The sequence below is a fragment of the Myodes glareolus genome, chromosome 3 (genome assembly GCF_982192425.1).
Source record: "Myodes glareolus chromosome 3, mMyoGla1.1, whole genome shotgun sequence".
NCBI classification, from domain to species: domain Eukaryota; kingdom Metazoa; phylum Chordata; class Mammalia; order Rodentia; family Cricetidae; genus Myodes; species Myodes glareolus.
Genome location: NC_142028.1, coordinates 48,716,700 through 48,734,074, shown reverse-complemented (window position 1 = coordinate 48,734,074; position 17,375 = coordinate 48,716,700). Strand labels below are relative to the sequence as shown.

Sequence of the window (17,375 nt, the reverse complement as noted above, 5' to 3'; positions counted from 1 at the left end):
GTTGCTTGGCAACACTGTCACTTGGTTCAGTCCAGCCACATGGTATTGCTCTCTAATCTACTGAGATAAATTCTGAGTTAATCTTCTTTAGGAGTAAAAGAACCATACCTGCTGGTGAGGCTGGAAATTGATACGGTTAGGACAGGTGGGGATATGGCAGGTGTTTTTTCTCCTCATCCATAACACTATCATGATGTGGGATTACATTGGTTAATAAAGAAACTGTTTCGGGCCTGTGCTGGGTAGAATAAAGGTAGGTGGGAAAAATTAAGCTGAATGGTGGGAGAAAGAAGGCAGAGTCAGAGAGATGCCGTGTAGTCACCACCAGAGACAGAAGCACCAGAACTTTGCCAGAAGGCCACAAGCCTTGTAGTAAATATAAAATAACAGAAATGGGTTAATTTAAGTCTTAAGAGAAAACCAATAAGAAACTAGAGCTAATAGGCCTTCAAGTAGTAATTTAATTAATACAGTTTTGTGTGGTTGTTTTGGTTCTGGGCAGCAAGGAACTAATGAACAGTCTCCTACTACACTACCAGGAATATTTTTCCTAATACTTAAAGTTTTCAAATGGATATATATTTAAAAAACAACAGCAGCAGCAAAATAAACCAAAATTTTCTAATGCAATTCTGATGTACATGGCACTTTGAGAATCCTGAAGTGAGGTACTGTTAACTACTCACCTAAAATGAATTGAGAACTAGTCTATCACATGATGAATCAAAAACAACAAAGTCTTTAATTTCACATGATTAGGCACAACATTGTTCTCAATAGAAACTGGTTAATGATAACTATTATCCAAACAGCACTCAAAATGTGTCCCAACCCCTCCCCTATTTATTCCCTTCAACAATTACAATTTTCAAAGTCACTTTTTGAGTTTACATTTTCATTATAATACAGTAGCTACTGACTAAAGAAGTGCATTTTCAGTCTACCTAATTTAAAGTATTAAAAGGTCTGTCATTCAAATTAATCAAAGAGCTAAAAACACAAATTAATCAAAGAGTCTAGGAATTCAAACAGAGGGCATACATGGAACGTGTAGGAAAGGGAGACATAAGCAAAGCAAGTGAGAACTCACAGCACTGAAAAGGACAATGTGATAGGGGAACATAGAGTTGAACATAGTTTATAGTGGGAATTGATAACCCTATGTTTCATATATATATATATATACATATATATATATAATTTATATACTATATACATTTAAATAGGTATTCTTAGATTATTTCAAAATGATCCTAGCCACTTTAGAGACTTGGATTTAATAATCCAGGCAAAGCTGCTATTTTAATCTCTGTCCCTGTTTTCTTACAAAGAATGTGTTAGAACGGTATGAGATCCAAACTAGAGGAAGAGGAAACTACAGACTCAAGGAAAATGCATGGATATGAATAAGCAAAATATATTTTCCAGGAAAAATTATTTCAATTACACTGGTAGAACCCCACATTGCTACACATAAGATTTAAATATGATTTTCTTAATTTTACCTACATGTATTCATATTTTTGTGTAGATAATAACTTACACTCCATCACTAATGCCTTTCATGAGTTTTCCTAAGAGTACTTCTATAACAAAACTGCACAAGATGAACAATATATAGTCATATGAATGCAGGATATACTTAAGACTCTCATGTTAAGTAACACAACATATTTCCATTGTTGAATGACCTTAGAAATTCTAAAATCAGATGGAAATACAAAAACAGTGCAGAAGCATCTCTGGTAAGGAAGCAAACTGCTGATCATTTAATAAAGTTTTTGAGAGTATTTTCACTTTATGAGATAACCAGGTAAAAATAAATAAAAACATTAAAAAACAGCTTTTTTCTCAAATGATTATCGATCATATTTGACAGACAGGTTCAAGCTAAACTTTCAGTTTGTCATGAGGGAATCTCTGAAGTCATTGGATCTAAATAATCAGGAACTAGCACATAAGACCCAGAAAGAACACTGATCTTTTGATATTGATCACAAACCACAAGGTAGAAAATACATTGTAGGAACTGACATGGGAGGTCAAACTGTAACTGAAAGAGAAAAGATATTATTAGAATATCTTCTCATTAAAATATGATGTGAACTGACATCCAAATGATGCAATATTATACAGTCAAACATTCAAGAAGAGAATATGCTTGGTTTTGAGAAAATAAGGTAGAAGGAACTATGCTTTTTCAGGTCACCTTAAATCTTTATCTGAGCACATTATGTTTTGTTTTCAATGGAAGATTTATATTATAGTTCCAGGAAACTTTCATGGTGAGTATATATCTACACATCATCAGTAATTTTACCAAAGAACATTCATTTACAAGTATTTAACAAAGTTCATAAAGCCTGGAATATTGAATAAAATCTCTAATGATATGTATATAAACGGAATGGTTACTTCTAGGAGAACATGGCTGGAAACATCAGAAGAGTCCCTTGAGATGCTCCTTTCGAAAGGATATTACAGAGTTACCAGCTCTACCCTCAGGTGACAGGACAAGAACATTAGGTTGTAGTTCAGAAGTCTAGAGTTTTCTGTAGGTTCTCCCAGGTAAATATTGGCACAGCATGGTTGAGAACTACCAGGAAAATGTTCATATGCAATTATGAGGCACAGAACAAGAAAACTTTAACAAGCACAAGTTCTAGCTCAGTTAGTAAAGTACTAGCTACAAGAATGAAGACTTGAGTCTGGATTCTTAGCCATCACATAAATTCTGAGTGTGATAGGACAAGCCTGTGACCCCAGCACTGGAAGTGAAAGGGCAAAGAAAAATGAATCACAGGGGCATGCTAGCACAAACAGTGAACTCCGAGTTCAAATAGAGACTGTCTCAAAATACTAAGAAGGTGGAGAAGTAGGTGTGGAAGACATCTCAGTGCCACTGTCTGATCTCTTCACACAGCTGAGCAGATGAAGACACAAATAGAACATACATACACACAATGTGACAGCAGGTGGCTACTGGAATTTTGCCTAGCAGGTATACTGCCTCAAACCCCCACTAGTTAAATAACAGTAATTAAGTAACTACAGCTCTAACTAAAATTAGGGTATCTATTATGTGCTTTAAAAGTTTTAAATAGAAATGAACTATCTGAAGGAAAAGTGGGTAATAGCAGTGACATAAGTTTAAGTGATGAGAGGGATATCAGGCATCACAGACGATAGGGTGAAGGAAGGGTAACGTACATTAAGAATGTCTGAAAGTGCTAAATAGAAAAATGGAGGAGGGAAGAAAGAGGAAATTTTGAATGGTATTATTTATACAGCAATAAAAAATAAATAAAAAGGAATCTATTTTAAAAGCTTCCTAAGTTTATTCTTCTATGTGTATTCATACAAATATATAAATTAGATTTAACCTACCAGAAGATAATCTTTCTTACAGAAGACAAATGGTGCCAAATAAAAAGATCAAGGCAGTTGTGGAACAGTTGCTCTTCAGTTGTTTGCCAGAGGTATCCTGCAGAACCCATGATCAATACAAGCTATTGTCACTGATCATTATTGTTCACCAAAACATGATTAGACCCTGTAGCTGAAGATTTCACACAGTTCAGTAATAGGACATAGAGAAGTTAAGCTGGAACTGACTAGGAAGCTCACTCTCTGATGACTAACTTTCATAGTACCAAATGTAGCCATGCAGTCTTTAGGAATATAACACAGAATATAAGGAACACTGTGAGCTATAATAATGACCAGAATGATAAAATAGGTCTAGCTGTACAATAGTGGCATGGATGTTTTTAGAGTAACCAAGAGATTTCTGGTTTTATTTAATTTTATTTACATCTAAACCCACAGGAGGCAAGCCATACCAGAAATGATAAATTTGACCCACTTTTAGTGGTTGTAGAAATTATAATCCCCAGAGGTGAATTTAGAACAATTCTGTTGCTAAATGGACATAGTATGAAAATGCCCTCTAAATTCTATACCCATATATTAGTAATGAAACTCTCAGATCTCATCAAACACAGTTGCTTGTGGATAACAATTATATATAAAATCACAACTCTATAAAGTACAGAGACTTAATGTCTGTAGAGTGCCAGCCATAAGTAGGAAAATTTTATCATCCCCTCCACTGCCAAAGCAAAGGCTGAATGATAGCAAGGTCAGAGGTCATAGAGGATGAAGAGAAAGTAGTGTCGTCTGGACATGACAAAATCACTGTACTCGTGAACTCACAGAAGTTTTAGATACCTTCACAAGATCAAAATAAGTCGACATTCCAAAGTGGAGTAGGGAGGGTATCCTGAGGCCTCACCCCTAACTAAGAAACTACTGAAGAAGCAAGATTTGACTGCCTCACTGAAAAAGTACTGAGCCATGTGGCTAACACAGATAAGAATAATGGAATAACATAAGTTGTAAGAGTTAATAAGAATCCTGAGCTACTAGGCCATTCAGTTTATAACTAATGTAGTCTTCCGTGTAATTTCTTGGGACTTAACGACTATGGGAACTGGGCAGGACAGAAAACTAAGACAACAAATGGTGTGCCAATGTGGAGCTGAGCAAATCTACTTAAAAGTCTGAGAGAACTTGAGAAGTTATTCTAGACACAAATGAACAGAGTTAAAGATGGCTTTTTAATAGCAGCATTTTCTCAGATGGGCTCTGCTTGCTAGAGGCAAGCACTCTCATTTAAGAGAGGCCTCCTGACTCAGCTTTAGCTGCGAAACCTTGTAGCTCTTTTAAGAGATCCTGCCACAAAACAATTAAATGGAGTTGATGAAAAGCTGGCCCACATGCGTTTTGTTACTGGCAGGGACCTTGAAATGCTGTAGAGTTGTGGCAATAAACATGGCTCTGGCTGGTATCTCTGCCATGAGGCTGGAATCTCAGAAAGCTAAGGAATTGGCTGGACCCAGCTGTCAAAGCCACGGCTTTAATCTTCTCCATATTGCTTAGCAAATTAAAGACTCATGTGGTCAGAAAAAGAAAGATATACAGTAAAGAGAGATTCAAAAATGAAGAAAACCTGTAAATGTTTTACAGTGTGTTAAAAATATATGCAAGCTTGGGAGAGTAAAGAAAGAGGTTAAAGTCCTTAAAATTAAAAAGCAAGAGAATAGTTGGGTTTCATGACACACACATGTAATCCCAACACTTGGGAGACAGAAGCAGACAGACCTCTGTGAGTTCAAGATGTGGTGGCACATGCCTTTAATCCCAATGGTTGGGAGGCAGAGGCAGACAGATCTCTGTGAGTTCAAGGTGTGGTAGCAAACACTTTTAATCCCAACACTTGGGAGGCAGAAGCAGCCTGGTTTACAGAGTGAGTTCCAGGACAAATAGAAACCCTGTCTCAAAAAGCCAAAAATTAAAAGTAAAAGAAATAGAGGTTTAAAATAGAGCCATGTAAAGATGAAAAATATAGAGAGTCTGGATACTGTATGTTATTATGTTCTCTTCTAATTGCTTGACAGCAGAGGAAGGAGAAACAACTGCTAAAAGACATTTAAATATAAATGCTGCTGAATTAATAAAACATAAATATGTTGTAAATGCCTTGACTTCAAAATTGAAGTCAAAAGATATGTTACTTTGGAGGTTTTACTTTTGTTTCCATAGAAAGTAAGAGGATATGGATTTTCTGAGTTAGGAAAAATCAGGTTAGATCAAGGAAAATCACCTAAGAAATCTCCGGTAGGAACAGATGAAACAGATATCTGAGTTCTTCATCCAGAACAGATTCAAGACAGCTGCCTGAGATGACCAAGCCTCACAGTATACTCTAGTCATGACTTGATAATAATGATAAATTTTCTTTAGGTCACCATAAGATTATCAGCTCACCCAACCAGCAGGAAGTAGCTTGGAAATCTACATCTACATTCCCAAAAAAATGGACTATGGATATTTTCCTTTGTTTAAAATGTTGGTTACAAGTTGTTATGGATAAAGGTCAGAAGAAAAGCTAAACAAAGAATATTAGATTCAGCGGTTTTTTTTTTTTTTAAAAAGAGGGGAAAGTGGTGTGGGACAATGGTCTATAGTCTGACAATTATATTTTAAATAAGCGCTGATTGTCCAGTAGCCAGGGAGAAAAGTATAGGCAGGACAACCAGACAGGAAGTCAAGGAGGGTCAATGAGAAGAGGAGAATTCTGGGAAGAAGGAAGCCCATTCCTTCACATTCCTGGCCCAGCCACAGAAGAAACAAGATGTAACTGTCTCGCTGAAAAATTATTGAGCTATGTGGCTAACACAGATAAGAATAATGGGCTAATATAAGTTGTAATGGTTAATAAGAAACCTAAGGTACTAGACCAATCAGTTTATAACTAATGTAGACCTCTGTGATTTCTTGGGACTTAATGACTGTGGGAACTGGGAAGGATTGAAAACTCAGACAACTGACAGAGGATAACTTCGGGGGAGGGAGAGTTCCGTTTCTTTAAGGCCCAGTAGATTGTCTTACACACATAAAAATATGGGAAGCACAAATTGGATTTGCTGGGTTATAAAAGAAAGCAGAGGCTATGAAGTTAGGAGGAGGCTGGGGAGCCAAAGCTAGATCTGAGAGGAGTTCAGAAAAAAGTATTATCAAAATGCATTTAATGTATTTATAAAACCCTCAAGGAATAAAATTACTATATTTAAAAATAAATGTCTATTCTACAATACAAAAAATAGAAAGTGTCAATGTGTCTGAATTCTGATGAGAAAATTAAAGTTCTGGAACACTGTCAAAACAATTTTCTGCAATTTTATTCTATATGGCTACCTACCAAACTCACTTTTTCATTGTGTGTGTGTGTGTGTGTGTGTGTGTGTGTGTGTGTCTGAAACTGAAGGTGAGAAGGAGTAAGAAAAGGAGGGAGAGGGAGAAACTGCATATGTGGAGGTTACAACTTTTGAGAGTCAATTTTCATGTGTAGGCATTACAATACAACTTGTGAGAGTCAGTTTTCTCTTCCCCCATTGAGTCCCAGGTCCAGAATTCAGGTTTTAAGGAGTGTATGGCAACTTCTTGTGTTACTCCTGAAACATCTCGCTGGCCTATCAGACTTTCACGACTCCAAAAAACTATTCTTTTGGAATCTTCCAACTCTGATTAATATTTTTAGTAACTCTAAGTACAGACAGTATCATTTTTACAAGATTCAAATTTCATTACCATTTCTGTAGTTCGAAAATTCTACCTGTATTTCCCAGGTACCACTGAAGTTATCTTACGCATACTGATTGACTTAAGCGGTAAACTCACCAATGTCAAGAGAAAGGCCTTTTATTTAAATTGCACTTCAAGAGCAGTTTCTTATCTCTCTTTTCTGAAAACCTGTACCAAAGTCTACATCTTTAAATATGAAATCCATTTTCTTAAAGACACCCAGAAATTCAGTGAGACAAGGAAAATTGACTTTGTTCTTGTTATTGTATGACTTATCACAAACACAATAGCACACACCCACAAATACTAGTGAATTAAAAGCCAAGTAAGAAAGGCAGCCATTCAGGACCTTTCACTCGATGGTCCACTGTGGGACACAAGTACAATTTCTGCTTCAACTACTCACGCTTGTCCTGTCTTAATAGTCTCACAAATTTCTCCATTTAGTTTTTTGTTTTATTTTGTTTTGTTGACACTTGAAGCAGTCAGTACTCAATTCCTCACATTTACAACATACAGCATGATTTCAAAATTGTCACTTCATAATTTTATTTGCTGAAATTTTTTATTTTATTAATTCCTCAAACTGTTTTATTTTCCTTTATTCTCAACTCCACTATGCTGTCCAACTCAAAAGTTACCCTGGCATTTTAAACTATGTATTCCATGTTTTTCTTTTAAAGCAAGTTGAGATTGTTTTTATTTCAATTATTTAGTTTAAAATGTACATGAATCTGAGCATATCACTATATACATAAACACAAAGATATGGTAACCCATAAAACACACAATGTTGTTTCTTCTGTAATCAGCTATTCTTAGTATGTAAAGGTTCTGTAAGTCAGTGGGGATGGCTTTAACCTTGTATTTCAATACAATGGAACACAGCATTGGCAGATGTATCAGAAGGATTTTCACTTGAATACTGTGATGTGTCATTTAACAAACACATGTGAGCTTTGAGCACATGCATGCACAGCAACACTGATGTCTTCATTTATATGGGATTGAATTTCAATGAAAATTATATGTAATTTCCAATTTTTATATTTTAATACATAGCCCCAAATTGTTTGAAAATAGTAAGACTTTAAATTTTTATCTAGAAAACAATAAGCATGAACAAATAAGAAATAGAAACAAATAAGCATGAACAAACAATAAGCATGAACGATCTACCTCTCTCTCCTGGAGTCTCCCGATACCTGCACATGCATGACATACTCACAGAGGGTCACACACCTGCGCATAAAAGTAAATAAATTCCTTTGAAAAATAATGCTTAATATAGCACTAAATTAAATGGGTCATCTGCCAATGGGCTTTAGGTTTTCTTTAATTCTTTTAAATCTTTATAGCTATGCAAAATTCATGTTTATGTGTTGTAAGATAAAAAAACCTTTTTTTTACTTCAAATGGATAAACATTTATAACAATAACATCTGCTAAGTGAACAATCTATCTGCCACTGATTGAAATCCATAACTGAAATTATTTACATACCTCACATTCTGCATCTGAATCCTACAACACAGTCTGTCACTATAATTGTCGATTCCTTCATCAAACATAAAGGTTTCTTACTAAGACACCTTGGGAAATAATGAAACTCAAATGTTCCTTTCCTGATCTTAACCTTAAACATTAATATACTCAATAAGTTCAAGTGAGGTTTCTAATTTTTATAAATATTTTGGTCATCTAAATACTTTTTGTTTAAGAAATTTAATTATTTTTACTGTATGAATATGATTCTTAGCCTGTATATGTACACCACACACATACATGGAGCCTGTAAAGGTCAAAAGAGGGCAAGGAATGTCATGAAAATGGAGATGCCAATTGTTTTGTGCTGCCATGTAGGAGCTAGGAACTGAACACTGGTCCTCTGAAAAAGAAGAAAAAGCTCTTAACCATTGACTCAGGCTTCCAGAAATCCAAATACTTTTTATTCTTACTTTATTAAAACATTAAGGTAAGACTGACTAGTAAACTTTTTCAGATATTTTGAGAGTAAATATTATTTTAAATTTTTTATAACTAAATTTGCTGATTCTAATGACACAGAAAAATATTCTGATACTTTTAATGAACATCATAATGCAGAAATCATGGAAAAACCATGCTCACAATATTCTCAAAAAATCTAAAATAAAAAAAAAGACCTAACCAAGAATGTAAAAGATCTCTACAAAGCAAAACAGAAACAAAAACAAAAGACACCAGATATCAATGTTCCAATTCTAGGGGTATAACTATACTTGATTTTGATCTATATTGTAGAGAAATAGTAATAAAAACTACCTGGAACCAGCATAAATCAGAAATACAGATTAATGTATAAAACAGAAGATCCAGTATGAATTACAAAAACTACAGTCATCTAATTTGACAAAGATACCAAAAACATACACTGGAAAAAAGACAGCATCTTTAACAAATAGTTCAAGAAAAAGTGGATGGCTATATGGAAAAGAGTGACATTGGCCCATATTTATTACCTTATATAAAAATCAAATGATCAAACACCTCAATATAAAACCATTAATGTTTACACTGATAGAAGAAAATAAAGGCAGCATCACATAAAATACATGAAAGTACTTTGTAAATAGAATTCTATACACACAAGAATTAGAGAAAAACTTGATAAGTGGGACCTCATAAAACTAAAATGTTTTTTTACAACAAAGAAAAACATCAAATGAGTGAAGAAAAAGTCTAAAGAATCAGAAAATAATCTTTGTCATTCACCCAATAGAAAAATGAACATCCAGAATACACAAAACCTTCAAAAGTAACAAGAATCATAAAAGTAACACATACAATAACACATGTACACTCACACACACACACACACACACACACACACACACACACACACACACACACCAGCTATAACACTTGGGAGAGCAAGTCTTGGGCAGCACAATAGACCCAACCCCATTGGCAGAGGTATGGTGAGTCCAGCTCCAAAGTTGTAAGCATGGGAAAGTTGTACCCATTACAAGAGTTGCCCCTACACATCCATCAATGCCTGAGGCAGATGGGAGAGATGGTCCAGAGCTTATAAAAGTGGTAGAGTTGTCTCTGCCCCTCATTGGCTGCAGCACTCAAGTACCTTATACCTGTGACATGGTACCGCTGGCCATGGAGGTGTAGTTGTGGGAGAACCAACCCTGACGACATGAAAGGGAGGGAAATTACACTGTTTTGAGATGGCACATTACCTTACTCAGAATGATTAAGATCAGGAAAAGAGGATTCAGTGAAAGAGGAACCTTCAGTCACTGTTGGTGGGATTGTAAACTGGAGCAGTCACTATGGATAATTTTCCAAAAGGTAAATGTAAATTTAGCACAGGCCCCAGCTATATCATTCTGCAACATGTAATCAAATGACTGAAAATCCTGTTTCACAGATATATGCTTGCCATTATCACAGCCACTCTATTCACAATAAGTAGGAGATTCAAACAGCTTGGGTGACCTTCAGCTGATTAATGGATAATGAAAGTATGGTACATATACACAATGGGATCAGCTTTAAGGAAAAATAATATTATGAACTTTGCAGATAAATGGATGAGATGAGAAAACATTATACTGAGTGATGTGACCCAGACACAGACAGACAAATACTACATGTTCTCTTATTTATAGAGAGTAGTTCTATGTAGATGGAGGCTGCTCGTTTGTTTCCCAGCTGCCAAGATCCGAATAATAACACAGAAACTATATTAATTACCAACACTGTTTGGCAAATAGCTTAGACATATTTTTAGCTAACTCTTACATCTGAAATTAACCCATTTTTATTAATCTATGTATTGCCACGAGGCTGTGGCCTACCAGTAATGTTCTGGCTGGTTGGCTGGTGTCTTTCTCCTTTGGCAGCTACATTGTATCTCCTTGACTCTGCCTACTCTCTCTCTCTCTCTCTCTGTTCTGATTTTCCACCTGGTTTTACTCTGCTAAGCCATTGGCCTAAAGAGCTTTATTCATTAACCAATAAAAGTAACACATATACAGAAGGACTTCCCACATTAGCTCTGAATCTCTATATTTTAGTACATAACCTGAAGTAGTCACAGAATCCCAGTCTACTAGTTGTATTCCTCTTAATTTAATAAGTATCTTGACTAAAAGGCAACTTGGCAGAGGAAGAGTTTATTTAAACTTAGAAGTTTACATTCCATCCTTAAAGGCAAGTCAGGGAAAGAACTCAGATGAGGAAGCAGGGCGTGAAGTTGAAGTCATGGTAGACTATTGCTCTATCGTTTGCTTCCTATGACTTGATCAGTTTGATATCTCATCCCACCCAGGATCACTTGCCCAGGAGTTTTACTGCTGGCAGTATGGTTGGAACTCTCATATTACATAGTAATCAAGTAAATGCCCTCCCTACAGGTTCGTCTGCAGTCAATACGATAGAGAAATATTACCCAGTGAGGCTCCTCTTTCCAGATAACTATAGATGTCAAAAAAACCTAACATACCTGTTAAGTAGAAAGGGACAATGTGGGGGTTGAGCAGAATTTGTTTTAGAGAGCAGGATACTAGGATTTATGTACTATGGGAGGGGAAATGAGAAAATCATAGAGACATTATTTGAGGAACATAAATGGTGGAAATACAGAAAGAGAAGGATAAGGGGAAGATAAATATCACTAAGGATATCTAAAATTCCGTAGAGAAACATATTACTTCATGTTTACTTAAAATACATGTGTTTATGTAGAAGCATGTATACTGTCTCACAAAACCCTAGTGACAAGAATGGAAGCTTCCCTTTTATGTGTTGGTCAGGAAAGTTCTAAAGACTAAAAGTTATTGGCATTCTTGGTTGTCTCCAAGAAAGCAAGACCCTATTGCTGAAGACATCTCAAAATTTGGACACAGGACTTGAAGGAATAGAGATAGATATGACCTTTAAGCCTCTTCTGTGAAAAATAACTCACATAGTAGAGAGTGCAATGCAAATATTCAAGGAAGAACACCAATCAATAGTCCTACCCAGATGGACAGTCTAAAATAGTATCTGGACTAGTAATACCCTGCTCTCCAATGATGTAGTTATGGCATTTTTTTTCTTGGGTCTAATAGCTGTCTAATTGGAATTAGGTCTGTTCCACAGAAGAGAATTCATGCTTGGTCCTGTAAACCAAGGCAACCACTTATGGCTTATAACAGACCCAAAAGGGAACCTATACTGCCATTTTCTTAGCCAGAATATAATTTGTAACTGTATTCTAGATGGGCATCCTTATATGTAGATATATGTTTAGTTCTCAAACCTCATCAAATAAATCGTTTCTTTCGGAAGAGATGCACTAGTTGATAAAATTCAGAGAAAAACTCAGTGTGGCATGACCAACCCCACTTGATACATCTGTAACACAACCCCAACACATAAGAATTAGGGGAAAATCACAGAAGAGATACTGGGAAGACTATAAAACCAGAGAACCAGGATGTCTTCTATTAAATAGTGACTTTTAGACATGTAGAGAAGTTTAACCCATGGAACTTCAACAATTAGGTTGCCTAAACAAGACCTTCATAATGATGACACCAGTTGACATGCCAACACAGATGGGGAATTTCACAAGGCCCACCCAAGATAAAGAGCTAGAAGCAATAAACTACTGCTAAAAGACAGAAAATAAGTTTTCTCCAGGAAGAGATCCCTGATAGGTTATTCAATACTCAGGGTCAGTGCTAGACATATATACATATGAGCAACGCTAAACGAACTCATTTAGTATGTTATATATAGATATTTCCATATAACTGTATATGAATGTGTGTGTATTATGTGTGTGTGTGTGCACGTGCGCACACACACACACACACGCACACACATAGTTGGAGGCCACTTGTTCATTCCTGGATACCCAATCCTGAAATAATCACACAGAAACTATATTATTTGCAATACTGTTTGACCAATGTCTTAAACTTATTGCTCACTAGGTCTTATATCTTAAATGAACCCATGTCTATTAATCTGTGTATCAGCACATGGCTGTGGCCTACTGGTAAGGTTCCATCCAGTGTCTTGTCTTCTGTGTCTGTCTCCTGCAGTGGCTCCATGGCTTCTCCTTGACTCTACCTACTCTCTCCTCCTTTATTAGTTTGGAATTTTCACCTTGCAATATTCTGCTAAGCCAATGGCCAAAGCAGCTTTATTCATTAGCCAATAAAAATACACATATACAGAAAGACTTCCCATACCATTTCCTCTTTTCTGTTTAAATAAGGAAGGAAGGTTTTAACTTTAACACAGTAAAATTGCATGTAAGAAAACAGGTTTCACACAAGAATTATAGTTACAATATTATATCTTCTTTATCTTTGATCATAACTAAAAAAACTATAATTATATCTATTTCAACTCCATCGAAGATTCCAGAAGAATATAATATTACCTAAGTAAGCGGGAAGTGCATTATAAGCAACTTCCAAAACTCTAGAATTGACAGAGACATCTTGCTGCCTGGACAGTCACAAAAGTCTCATTTGCAACGTTGGCGCACCTAACTTTGGGAAAGGCTTAGAGTAACTGGAAGACCATTTTCAGAGGCAGGAAAATTTTCAAAACTGTCTTACCCTGTCTTGGCAAGGTTTGACAGTCTTTTTTTCTTGCATCCTGCTTGTCCTGTGTGGACACTGTGCATTTTGTCAGTGGTTGAGGTATGTGTAGTTCCTTGCCCAAAGGCCAGTTTTTTTTCAAGAGAAAACAAGCTCCAAACGGAGCGTCTTATTGTTCAACATTCCCCCACATACACAGACAGGAATAATAGTTGAAGAAGAGTTCATGAATTTGAGAGTAAATAGAAGTAAACAGAAGAAATTTGGAGGGAAAAGATTTGTAAATACATAAATACCGTGCTCATGTATAAAATAAATTCTCAAAAATTTTTTAAAACTCTCTACATTAAAATATATACATCCTCATTTTTATAGAGTGATAATTTGCATTAGAAAACATAGCTAGGGCACCACTAAGCTTCATACTGTAGTCTCCATATTGATGCTGCAGATGTCTTAGACTTGAAGACTAACACACGAAGACAGAGAGACAGAGACTCTAGAATGGGTAGTGTTAATTCCTATTCTCATTGCTGTGGGGAAAAAAACAATTTAAGAGAGAAGGGGTTGGTTTGCACCCAATTCCAGATCACAGTTCACTATTACATGAAAGTAAAGTCCTCAGGAACTTTAAATAATTCATCATATCATACCTACAGTTAAGAGCAGACAGCATTGAATTCATGCATAAATGGAATGCTCAGCTCAATTCTCATTTTCTTGGTCTAGGGTTCGTTCAACATATGAAATGATGCCACCCATATTCAGGGTGGGTCTTCCCCTCATGGTTGACCCAATTAAGAAAATTCCCTATAGGCATATCCACAGGCCAACCTAGTGTAGATAATTCCTCATTGAGACTCCCTTCCAAGGTAATTCTAGATGTGTCAAGTTGACAAACTACCATAGGATATCAGGGGAGAGAAGGTAATTATGCATTTCCATCCGAACCCGTCCAGTGACTTACAGTGGGATACATTTACTCTTTCTTTGTCTCTTATTAAGTTTCTCTTAAGTAGGAGAGATTAACAAAAATACATAGCAAGGAGTTTTCAAATCTTATTTTGGTATAAAAGGTGATGTGTGCAACACAGAAGGCAGACTATAGCAATTCCTTTTCTGAATGAAATATTCATTGTTCCAACTGCTACAAATATAGGTGGCTGATGACTCTCAGTTGGGTTTCTCTCTAGGAAATGTCTTCGAGCAAAAAGGTTCACTCAAATTATTCCTTCATCTTCTGATGTAATTGCATATGACTTCTAAAATTTTCATGGCATACTAAGGCCCACTCCTCTGTACCAAGGTTAGAGAACTGAGATGGATCACTGCATCTCAGAACTCTTCATGAGAGGACCTAAGGCTTTTACATAATAATTTTACCAACTGGCATGGCCTTCCATTTCCATTTCCCAAGATACATCTGAGAAACCTTCCTCCATTTTGTTTACAATTGAATGCATGATAAAGGAACTTACAGTTCCTAGGAGTAAATATTGGTAATCCTCTTCATAATATTAAGTGACAGATACATACCTACCTAACTTATATGTATATATTGAAAACAATCAGAAGTACACTAAGCACATCTTCTTAATAATTTTAAGTCACAGTATTATTTTAAGAATAAAATAGGTAAGAGAACAACACAGTTATGATTCATATAGTATTGGTGTAAGAACTCTTATTTCAGCCTAAGATTTGTTATTTGCATATCATCTCTAGATACATTAACATCTTAAATCCTAATTTTTGACTATAGTTCCTGAACAACGATATCTATACTTGAAAGTCATTTCATATCCAAATAATATAAGGCATAGCAAACATGAAACAGCAGTATGAAGTTCAATAAACTACCTTTAGTTCTTATCATGATCAATACTATTATTAGGAAGAGGCAGAAACACGGGCGTAAGCCCCATGTCTAAGACTGGCTCAGTTTTGCAGAGTTTTCTGGTCTTCCCTTAGTAGCAAAATGAACAAAGCCCAAAGAAAGTTGTTATCTTTCTGCTCCCAAATGCTGTGATTCTTTAGATACAGGAAGTTGAATGATCTCCGTTGGTGGGTTTTGGGGTACTAATGACCCCTGAGAGGTTGATAACTCCTCTGCAATGAAGGAAAAACTGCAGCCATACCAGCTCCTTTGGGGTCTCATTAGAGGCCTGCTTGCAGGCAGCTCAGAAGATGCCTTCTTTCCAGGGAGCTTTGGCATGTGGCTGTCATAGTGTAACCTTGTACATGCTCAGCCTACCACCACCAGCGGGGAGCTTTGTGCTTGAAAAAGTCAGTCTTGATGGAACTAAAGAGAAAAAGCACAAAAAAAGGAAAGAAAAGAAGACACATATAACCACAGCCACTCCCACAAACCATCCACCCAAACTGGTCAGCTGAATGTTAAGTTTGGGTTGCAGATTTGCTCAAAGAGAAAGAGAGAAGAAAAGGACAAAGTACAATCCTCTGAGGAGAAAAGAAGATGGAAGCTTCTTCTGGTGTTAGTTCCCCCACCTAACATCTTATGACTTCCTGTTTTATACTATGCAACTGCTTAGCATAGTGAAGTACATATTTCCAGTTTATTCACACATCAGTAACCCATACAAAAACCAATAGAAGGTAATCACCAGAGTCATTCACATCTAAACAACAGAACACTGGTAACATCCTTAAACCCAAAATACTTCTCAAAGGTTAGAATATGCTAATCCAAAGAAGCTAAGCTCCACTACATACTCAGGGTAGCAACTCAAGACTCACACTATGTGTCCAATTGCCCAAATGGAGTGAACGCCCAATAGTGAGGGCAACATAAACTGGCAGTGCTGTTCTGGCAATGAGACTGGAGATCCCTGGGAGACAATCCCAGGGATGTTTCCTCTGACTATGTATTATTTAGTATATCACTACACTCTTCTCTGTGTACGGTCCTCCATCGAAGCAAGAGGAGCTGATATGATCTGTCTGGTTATAGAACTTCATACACATGCATACATAATTGCCTTACTCTACACCAATGGCCTTGTGTTTGGAGGCTCAGCAGAGCTGACACCTACAGAGCTCTGAAAACTGGGCCAGGAACAGGCTGACAGCCTGTGAGGGTCACTCCATATTGCAGTTATTAGAACAGTTGGTAACCTCACAGAAATTAGAAAGTAATTTTATGTGCTTTAGATGCCCTAATTATCCTTAAACACTTTCCAAATTTTTTCCCAATTTTATACACAAATTCAAATTAATGCATAATGAAATCTACATTCGCATATTTATAGATATTTAGAAATACTTTACTATCATCAGCTTTCCCTCTCCAAGCTACCATCCCAGACCGTTATCTCTTAAGTGGATTATTGAAATTGCCATGTAAATCAGTTATCCGCCTCCCTCTCTGTTGATACAGTGCCAATGTTTAAAACTTTCACCAGAACTTTTATTTCTACACCGAAAATCCTATCAAGGGCCTCCAACTGTTCAGAAACCAAAACACTGATTCATCACTATGTGTGACAGAAGCCATTCTATGCATTCCTCTTGGGCCATTTTACTCCTCCAGAGGCCTTTACTCTTTTCTGCCATAGTTGCCTCCTTTAGGAAGAGAATCGTTCCATACCCTTCTCTGCACACCTGCTCTGGCTAAAG

At 36.4% G+C, this 17,375-nt stretch overlaps 1 protein-coding gene across 1 annotated transcript in view; it reads right to left on the bottom strand.

Moving 5' to 3' along the window:
• Window positions 1–17,375, bottom strand: part of Cntn3 (contactin 3) — a 372,688-nt gene that overhangs the window by 305,200 nt on the left and 50,113 nt on the right. The window lies entirely within an intron of this gene.